Source organism: Apium graveolens, chromosome 2 (assembly GCF_009905375.1).
Source record: "Apium graveolens cultivar Ventura chromosome 2, ASM990537v1, whole genome shotgun sequence".
NCBI lineage: Eukaryota > Viridiplantae > Streptophyta > Magnoliopsida > Apiales > Apiaceae > Apium > Apium graveolens.
The window spans coordinates 25,521,118-25,530,471 of record NC_133648.1 but is presented as its reverse complement, the minus strand read 5'-3'; positions in this window follow the sequence as shown (position 1 = coordinate 25,530,471).

Here is a 9,354-nt window from a genome sequence, read left to right as displayed (position 1 = left end):
CGAGACATAGTCAACCGTCAACAAGATATACTGATTATTGCAAGATGAGACAAATGGCCCCATGAAGTAAATTCCCCAAACATCGAAGACTTCAACCTCGAGAAGCGCATTAAGAGGAATCTCATCCCTTTTAGACATGTTACCCACACGTTGGCAGCTATCACACTTTAAAACAAATTGATGTGCATCCTTGAACAATGTAGGCCAGAAAAATCCTGCTTGAAGGATACGAACTGCTGTCTTTTCTCCACCATAGTGGACTCCATAAACAGTTGAATGGCAATCTCGCAGGAATCCCCCCGTTTTGCTTTACGGAATACATCTCCTGATGATTTGGTCAACTCTTTGCCTAAACAGAAATGACTCATCCCACATGCACCACTTCACCTCATGAAGAAACTTCTTCCTTTGAGCAGAAGACAAGTTTGGAGGCATAATATTGCTCACAAGGTAGTTCACAATGTCTGCGAACCACGGTTCTTCTTCTTGCACTCCAAACAACTGCTCATTGGGAAAAGACTCATTATTCAATGTCTTATCCTGTGAAGTTGCACTTGGATCTTCCAAATGAGAGAGATGATCAACAACTTGATTCTCACTACCCTTTCTGTCCTTGATCTCTAACTCAAATTCCTCAAGTAAAAGAACCCATCGAATCAGTCTAGGCTTCGAGTCCTTCTTTAAGATGAGATATCGAATAACAGCATGATCAGTGAAAATTGTCACCTTCTTCCCAAGCAAATAAGATCGAAACTTCTCAAAACCATAGACAATAGCCAATAGCTTTTTCTCAGTAGTAGTATAATTCAGTTGAGCACCATTGAGGATCTTACTAGCATAGTAGACCACATGAAATATGTTTTTATTTCTCTGCCCAAGAACTGCTCCAACTGCATAGTCACTTGTATCACACATCATTTCAAAAGGTTCATCCCAATTTGGTACAGTTATGACCTCTCAAAAGCAACTAGAAACTCGTCATTAAACTTAAAAGGGACATCTTTCTCTAGAAGATTGCACAAGGGTTTAGAGATTTTTGAGAAGTCCTTGATAAACCGCCGATAGAAACCGACATGACCAAGAAAGTTGCGAACTCCCTTAACAGAAATTGGTGGAGGAAGGTTTTCGATAACCCCCACCTTGGCTTTGTCCACCTCAAGACCTTTACTAGAGACCTTGTGCTCAAGAATAATGCCCTGTTGCACCATAAAATGACATTTCTCTCAGTTGAGAACCATATTGGTCTCAACACACCTTTTAAGGACGACGCCAAGATTTTGCAAGCATTCGTCAAAAGAATCACCAAACAGAGAGAAATCGTCCATGAACACCTCCATATTCTGACCAATCATGTTAGAGAAGATAACCATCATGCATATCTGAAATGTGGCAGGTGCACCACACAACCCAAAAGAAACCCTTCTGAAGGCGAAAGTACCAAACAGACAAGTGAAAGCATTATTTTCCTGATCTTCTGGAGCAAGACATGTTAGGTCACACACACACACACACTGTAGAGGGGGTGAATACAGTGTATAGTACACTCAAATCGAACTTAAAGAACTTGAGTAACAGAAAACAAACTTTATTGAAACAATAAACTCTGTTACAATATGGAACTGTTACCTCTCAGTGATGAATAAATATCACGAGAGCTGCTAGGGTTATATATATTAATAACTTCGATAATGATAACACTTATAGTGTAAACCCTATGCCTGTGTTTATATATTACACAGTTACAAGATAATCGCTAATTGATATGGAATATAATTCTGCTTCCTAAAATATATCAATCAGATATCTTCTATTCCAAGTATTCCATTCTTCATGGAATTCCTTCTTCATGCATATCTCTTCTTATATTTTATCTCTATCTTCTTTCCTTTAATCAGCTACTGTCCTTATCTGATCGTCCTTCAGCACTTAAGTTCTGATATCTATCTTCTGATGATTATCTCCTGATAATATAAGTACTGATATCCTTAAGTCCTGACTTCCAGTATAAGCACTGATCAACAGTTAAGTACTGATCTATCCTGTTCACACAAGATCTGAAAGCTAAACATAAGATATATTAGCCTTGACATTATCAAATATATCTAACAATCTCCCCCAACTTGTAAATTAACAAAATATACAAGTTAAACAAATATTTGATGATGTCAAAAACATTAAGTACAAATGCACGAGAAATAGACTAGATAACTACAACTTACAGTCCTTAAAGTTTTACCAATTTCAACTTCTGATAACAACTTCAATCTGCATAAATATCAGAATTTAAGCAGTTGTAGATCTTCGACTTGGCTTCATCAACTTCTGATCTCTCTGATGTCAGGAGTTGTTCTGAGATAGTTCTTCAACAAACATTTCTCAGCATATCTTAGTTCATCAATCATTCTCCTTTTAACACCTTTAAGCTCTGCAGTATCTTCACCAGTTTGAAAGATTGCAGCTCTGAGATCATTAATCTTTGCTTTCCTTAACTCCTGGTCTAGTCTTATGACATAAGCTTTGTCAGATTCAAGATTGAATTCAAGTCCCTTAATACCAAGATACGTTCTGATCTGTGCAGTATTAGGCTTCATATCAATAATATCCCCATTGTGATCTCTGTACTTTGGAACATATCTGCTGTCAGACTTAACAGAATAAAGCCTTTTCTGTCTCTGAATCTATTCTTTTAAGTAGTTTGCAGCAGTCTCTGTTATTCTGTCATCCACTTGAAGTAAGAAAAGTACATGCTCCAATTCTTCAAAATACTTCAAAGGAATGGCATTTTGTCTTATATGATAAACCCTACCATCTGTCATGAAATACAACATGATGTATTCTTTCAAGTAGGTATGGTAAACCATCTGTACAGATTCTAGTTGATTCAATCTCTCAGGAGTTGCTCCAATACCTGGTTCACTCAAGGAAGTTGGATCATCGGTAGTGTTGTGTACTCTTCTTTCATCAGCACTTCCCAATCCAGTTTTATCTCTAGCTTCCTTTCCAGTAACTACTCTTGCTTCAAAACCACTTGGAGTAGTCTTCAAATATTGAGTCTGTTTTGCTTTAGTGAATCCTGGTAGGAGTGTTTTAGATCTATTTTCTGATATCAAGTTAACTTGAGCACTGTTAGAGGTTACTTGCTTCTTCTGAATATCAGAACTTACAATTTCTTGACTCTGAACAACTTGAGCCATGTCAGAGGTTGTTTTAAGAACTTTTCTTGAAGTCAGAGCAAGATCATCTTTTCCATCAGTAATTTCTTCTTTCTCAGGAGATACATAAGGCTTGATAGGTTCACCAACCTTTTCTTTACCCTTGGATCTTGGATCTATCTGTGGTTGTGATCTAGTCAAAGTTTCTTCAGTATGTATCCTTTCTTTGATCACAATGCCTTTAGGTTTTGGAAGTAACTTTTTACCAGAAGCTTCAGATTTAGATGTGACTTTCTCTGATTTAAGTCTGGCTTCTTCTTTCTTTAAACTTTCCAAGTCCATCCCTGGATTTTCTTGAAGAAATAACTGTCTTGACATTTCCTCATCAAGATCTAGAAGTTCATCAGAACTTATCCTTTTACCAGTAGCAGAACTTATTCTTTTCCCAGTATCAGAACTTGTTCTGTGACTATCTTGTCTTGATGTAAACCTTCTACCTTGACTATGACCACTACCCATTCCAGAGTTTCCTTGGTCATCTTTTTCATCATCCTTTCCTTGCAGTGTCTTGTTGGTTTTGCATTTGGACTTAATTACCTTCTCCCCCTTTTTGGCATCAGCAGGTAATAAAAGAGAGATAAGTAGTTCCACTGAGGTCTGGATTTCAGTAAGTTGCGATTGCTGAGAAGCTTGGTTTGTCAGAATTTGATCAATCTGAGCTTGTTGCTTCTCTTGAGTTTTCTCAATATAAGCAACTCTGTCAATGGTAGGTTGGAAGAACTTTTTCTTATCAATTTTCCAAACTTGTTCCTGTTTGATAAAGTTCTCCTGAATCTTGTGTAGCTCTGCATGAGTGTTAGAATGAAGACCTTGTAAATGTTTAGTACTCAATGCAGTGACTCTAAGCTGGGTTTTAAAATCATCAGAATGTAACATTTCATCAGCTTTAGTCAAGTGCTCAGCAAGATGTAAAGCATTTGGAACACAGGAAACTAAGTTCCATTCCTTAGTCCACTCCTGACCTGCAGGAGTTTCACTCCAAGGTACTGGTGCATCCCCGATAACAAACTCCTTTACCAGTTCAGACTTTGGAAGAGTCAGTGGAGGAGTATGTCCTGAAGGACCTGCTTCATCAGCATCTACAGTTGTAGCAGCCTCACCAGTATCTCCAACATTTGCAGCATCAGAACTTAGAGAATCAGTATCTTCTGATAAGACAACAATGTGAGTAGCAATGGAGGCTTCAGCATCCTCTAATTGCTGATCTGATATTAAGTTCTGATTAACAGCCATATCCTGATGCTCACCTAAAATCTGATCATCAGCATCTTGATGCAGAGAAGGTGTGAGTGATAACTCAGGAGTTTGAACAACATCAGTAACAGGTGTTGTGGAAGGATTATTTGCTGTTGGAGCTTCTAAGAAAAGTATTTCAGGCACAACCAGGTTCTGAATATCAATTTCAGCACTTGTGCTTGGATCAACAAGAGACACAGAAGGTGAATTAGCCTTGTCAGATACAGGTTCCTGAGATGGAGTTGATGGAGAAGAAGTGACTGGAGCAAATTCCTTGTCTTGTGAGATCAGAGATTCCTGATCCCCTTCCTTAGCTGCTTCCTCCTCATCATCTGAAACTGGCCTTTGTGCCCTCTGTTTCTTGTACTTCCTTGTTGATTTGGATTCCTTGGGAGTGTCAGGAACCGTCATACGTCTAAGCCTCTTGAGAAGCCTAGAACCCCCAAATGCAGAATCCTTCTGAGAAGTTGCCTTCTCAGCTTCATTGACTACAGGTTCTGAAGAAGGAATCTGATCCTCAGAATCTGATTCATCTCTCAAAGTAATTCTCCTCCTCTTTTGAGATGTGTGAGGAACAGTCTTTGTTCTCTTTGGCGTAGAGGATGTAGGCTTCACAGTAGGTGCTGAAGAAGAAGGTTGAGCAGTCTGTGAAGTGGAAAGATATGATTGGAGATAAGTTCTGAGGGTAGGTTGAGTAGAATGAGAGGTAGGTACTGAGGTTGATGGATTTTGGTTATGGTGAGTTGGTTGAACATTTGAGTAAATAGATTTGTAAGTAGCAGGATCAGCATTTACCAGAATCTGTTTCACAGACTGAGGAATCTGTAATTGTCTCACCATTGATTTCTTTGTGTCAGCATTTATCAGGTCGTTAAATTACCTTTTTGCAAACTTAAAAGGTGGGGTTTGAGTGCTGACTAACTGGGGTTCAGCAGTACAATATGTGTAAATAAGTTGACAGAATCTAGCAAAATAAACAACATCTCGATCCTCTGTCATCCTATCCCCAATAAAACCAATTATCCTAGTTGCAAAATCAAAATGAGTTTGATGAATAATAGCATACCCGATGTGCTGACTCAGAATTGGGATGGCAACAAAATTTGAACACTTGTTGCCAAAAGCCTTGGTGATGCAATCGAAGAAGAAACTCCATTCTCTTCTGATATTAGCCCGTTTCAACTGTCCAAGTTTCGTCAGACTCTTTTCATATCCCAATTCAGTCATTAACCCCCGAAGTTCTGATTCCTCTGGTATAGAGAAGGTACAATCTTCTGGAAGATGTAATGCTCTTCGTACTGTACCAGGAGTGACTACATAGGATGAATCACCCACTTGGAAGATAATACTGGGAGTTCCTCGTTTACCACCATCATCAAAAACTCCAGTCCTCCAGAACCGCAGAACTTGTTGACTTGAAAATAATTCAGGCTGAGTTAAGGCGTACCCAACCTCACTATGTGCAAGAAGATCTTGCACAAAGTGCAATTCAGATGGAGCTTCAGCATGATCAAGAATTGCAGCATAGTTGTTTGGAACAAACTTTGCTCCATCAATGATTAAATCCTTTGGTGCCATGTGAAAAAATATTGAGATTCAAGTATGCCTGTTAGGTGTTTGAGATAATATCTGTATGAAAACAACGGAAAAAGTAAAGTGAAGGAGAGTAAAAGTAAGAAGAGAGATAAAAGATGAAGAAATTAAAAAGATTACAGAAATCTTCTCTCTGCTGTACTTATACAAAAAAAATATTACCGTTGGACACCTGTCAGACATGCAGTAATAACGGATAGTTACTGGGCTCGAAAAAACAGGAATGATTACTTACCCAGTTGCCTTGTTTCAAGGAAAAACCGTTTCATTTATCAAGAGACACAGTTTTAATTCAAAATTTAAACCGTTAGCACTGATTGAAGTATTTTTCACTACAACATTAATATTCTGAAAATGAATCATGTTAAAAATGACCGAGATAATTTCGATGAATAAGTGCTGACAAAGAATCAGAACTTAAATAAAGACAAAATTTAAATGGTCATCAGAATATCAAGCAAGATTTAACAACACAAGATAAAATAACTCAGAGACAAAATCTTGAAGTAAAAACAACTTTCATTAATATATCAAGACAATACATTGATGAAATGAAAATTACATCAGTACTTATACAAGATTTTCCCTAAGCTTCTAATCCTAACGTCAACAGCTTTAGTCCTAGCTAAGAAGCCTGACAAAGCTGAGGATGAAGAAGAATAGGAAGAAGATGAGATTAAGTCATCTTCCTCTTCCTATCTTCGACGAACAAGATGGCGAGTCGTATGATTCGCTCTTGCTGACGGATAGCTTCCCGCCTTTCCTCCTCCAGGCACTCCAGATGGCGATGATAATCCATCTCGAAGAATAAAAGGTGAGCTAGCACCTCCTGTGGGACAGAGTCCCAGATCTCCTCAGGAATGGCTGTTACATGCCACTCCTGCTGCCAGTCACCATAACTGAGCTCCATTGTGAAGGTTTGTGTGTTAAAAAACATGTTGTATCGAACCATTGTGTTTTTGACAGAAGAAGAAGGATAAGTGTGTGAGAAGAATGTGATGGAAAGACTGATGTGAAGTGGTTGTTTAAATAGGCAAGAGAATGCCAAGAGACGCAAAGATATTTAATGCTGACAGGTAGAATTAATTCTACCTCGTCTCCCTAGACTTTGAAAAAGAGTAACAGTCATTGGAAAGAGGAAGCATGGTCTAGACTGCACAAGACACAAGAAACAATGGACTGTACAAGTACAAATACCATTAATCCTAATCATAGTGACTATTAATCTTCCACTTCAACATATTCGAGTTCGAACTGAGACTGTTATCAAATTTTATGCACAGATAAGCCAAGTAAAGGATTAGACTGAGAAATCAGAACTTAGACCTATACCAGAACTTAACAGTCATCAGAACATAATTTCTTAACTCGAAAAAGGAATGCCCATCTTAGTAAATAATCATACAAGTTCTGAGTTATGGACGTCAGAACTTAATCATCAGAACGTGGAACTTAGAACTTGTCCTCAGAATTTGTGCAAAAATGACACAATGACTGTTTATCTAAAATAACATAGACCACCACAGAAATTTTCATCATTCAGATGGAGTGATTAGTGTGTGCATTAAGCTAAAAACAGACAAAGAGTAAAGGCTGATTCACTTCAGTATATCTTAGAAATAAGGCATAACTAAAATTTTGCTAAAGATCTGTCATTGTCCTGAAACCTACTGATGAATGAGTTCATGCTTGAGTCCACCTCATCCGTTTTGTGCTCATTTTATGCATCTTTTGAAATTCTATTTTACAGTGGCTTCTCAGTGTAAGTGAGTCACGACTGTTTATTAGAATTTATGCTATTATCAGAGTATTTCTCCAGTAATCATAGAGTGTGAAAAGTCACCAAGAAAATATTTTGCTTTTCTAATGCATATTTACTTAATACCAGCAATGCACTTGGGTCGTCCCTTTCACATTTTTACTCTAGATCTCAAAGGAGTACCTGATTTTATTCTTTAATCTTTTTGCTTTTTCTTTTGATAAGAGAGGTCTATCAGCACTTAGTGCACTCAGCAGTTTTACTAGTATCAGAACTTAACAGATGAGTAGCATTATTCTAATTTGTGACTTAGTAATAAGAGATACAAAGTAAACTTAACTAAGCTCAATTATCAGAATTTGCTAGTGTCATAAGATTTCCATTGAAATAATTACTTCTTTCATGGAGTCATTTGTTTATTGAAGACTACTAGGTCAGTATCTAGCACAGTTATCCTCATAGGATTGAATAGGTACTAAAACAAACATATCACTTATCAGAGTTTAGAAACATATATCAGACAACAGTCAGTACTTAAAGACATTTATCAATTTAGCACAGAATACACAATGATATTAATTCTGTAAATACTGAGCATAAAGTCTGATAACACAGAACAAGTCTAAGCAGATTTAAAGAAAGAACCTGAAACCATTCCAAGTTTATTTACCAATCTTGTAAAAGTAGCTTCACATAATGGTTTTGTGAAGATATCTGCCAACTGTTGATCTGTGGGAACAAAATGCAATTCCACTGTACCTTCATCCACATGTTCCCTGATGAAGTGGTACCTGATGCTGATGTGCTTTGTCATTGAGTGTTGAACCGGATTACCTGTCATAGCAATAGCACTTTGATTATCACAGTAAATTGGGATTTTAAAATATGTTAACCCATAATCCAGTAATTGATTCTTCATCCAAAGAATCTGTGCACAGCAGCTTCCTGCAGCAATATACTCTGCTTCTGCAGTTGATGTGGAAATTGACTTTTGTTTCTTGCTGTACCAAGAAACCAATCTGCCTCCAAGAAATTGGCAGCTTCCACTTGTGCTTTTCCTGTCAATTTTGCAACCTGCAAAATCTGCGTCTGAGTAACCTATTAGTTTAAAATCTGATTCTCTAGGATACCATAATCCCAGAGCAGCTGTTCCTTTAAGATACTTAAAGATTCTTTTTACAGCTGTTAAGTGAGGTTCTCTTGGATCTGCTTGAAATCTTGCACAAAGACAGGTAGCATACATGATATCAGGTCTACTAGCAGTTAGATAGAGTAGAGAGCCAATCATACCTCTGTAGTCAGTAATATCTACTGATTTACCGGTATCCTTATCCAGTTTTGTTGCAGTGGCCATTGGGGTGGATGCACTTGAACAATCTTGCATTCCAAATTTCTTTAGCAAGTTTCTGGTGTACTTGGTTTGACAAATAAAAGTGCCTTCCTCATTCTGCTTGACTTGAAGGCCCAGAAAATAGCTAAGTTCCCCCATCATACTCATCTGATATCTTGACTGCATTAGTTTGGCAAACTTCTTGCAAAGTTTGTCATTTGTAG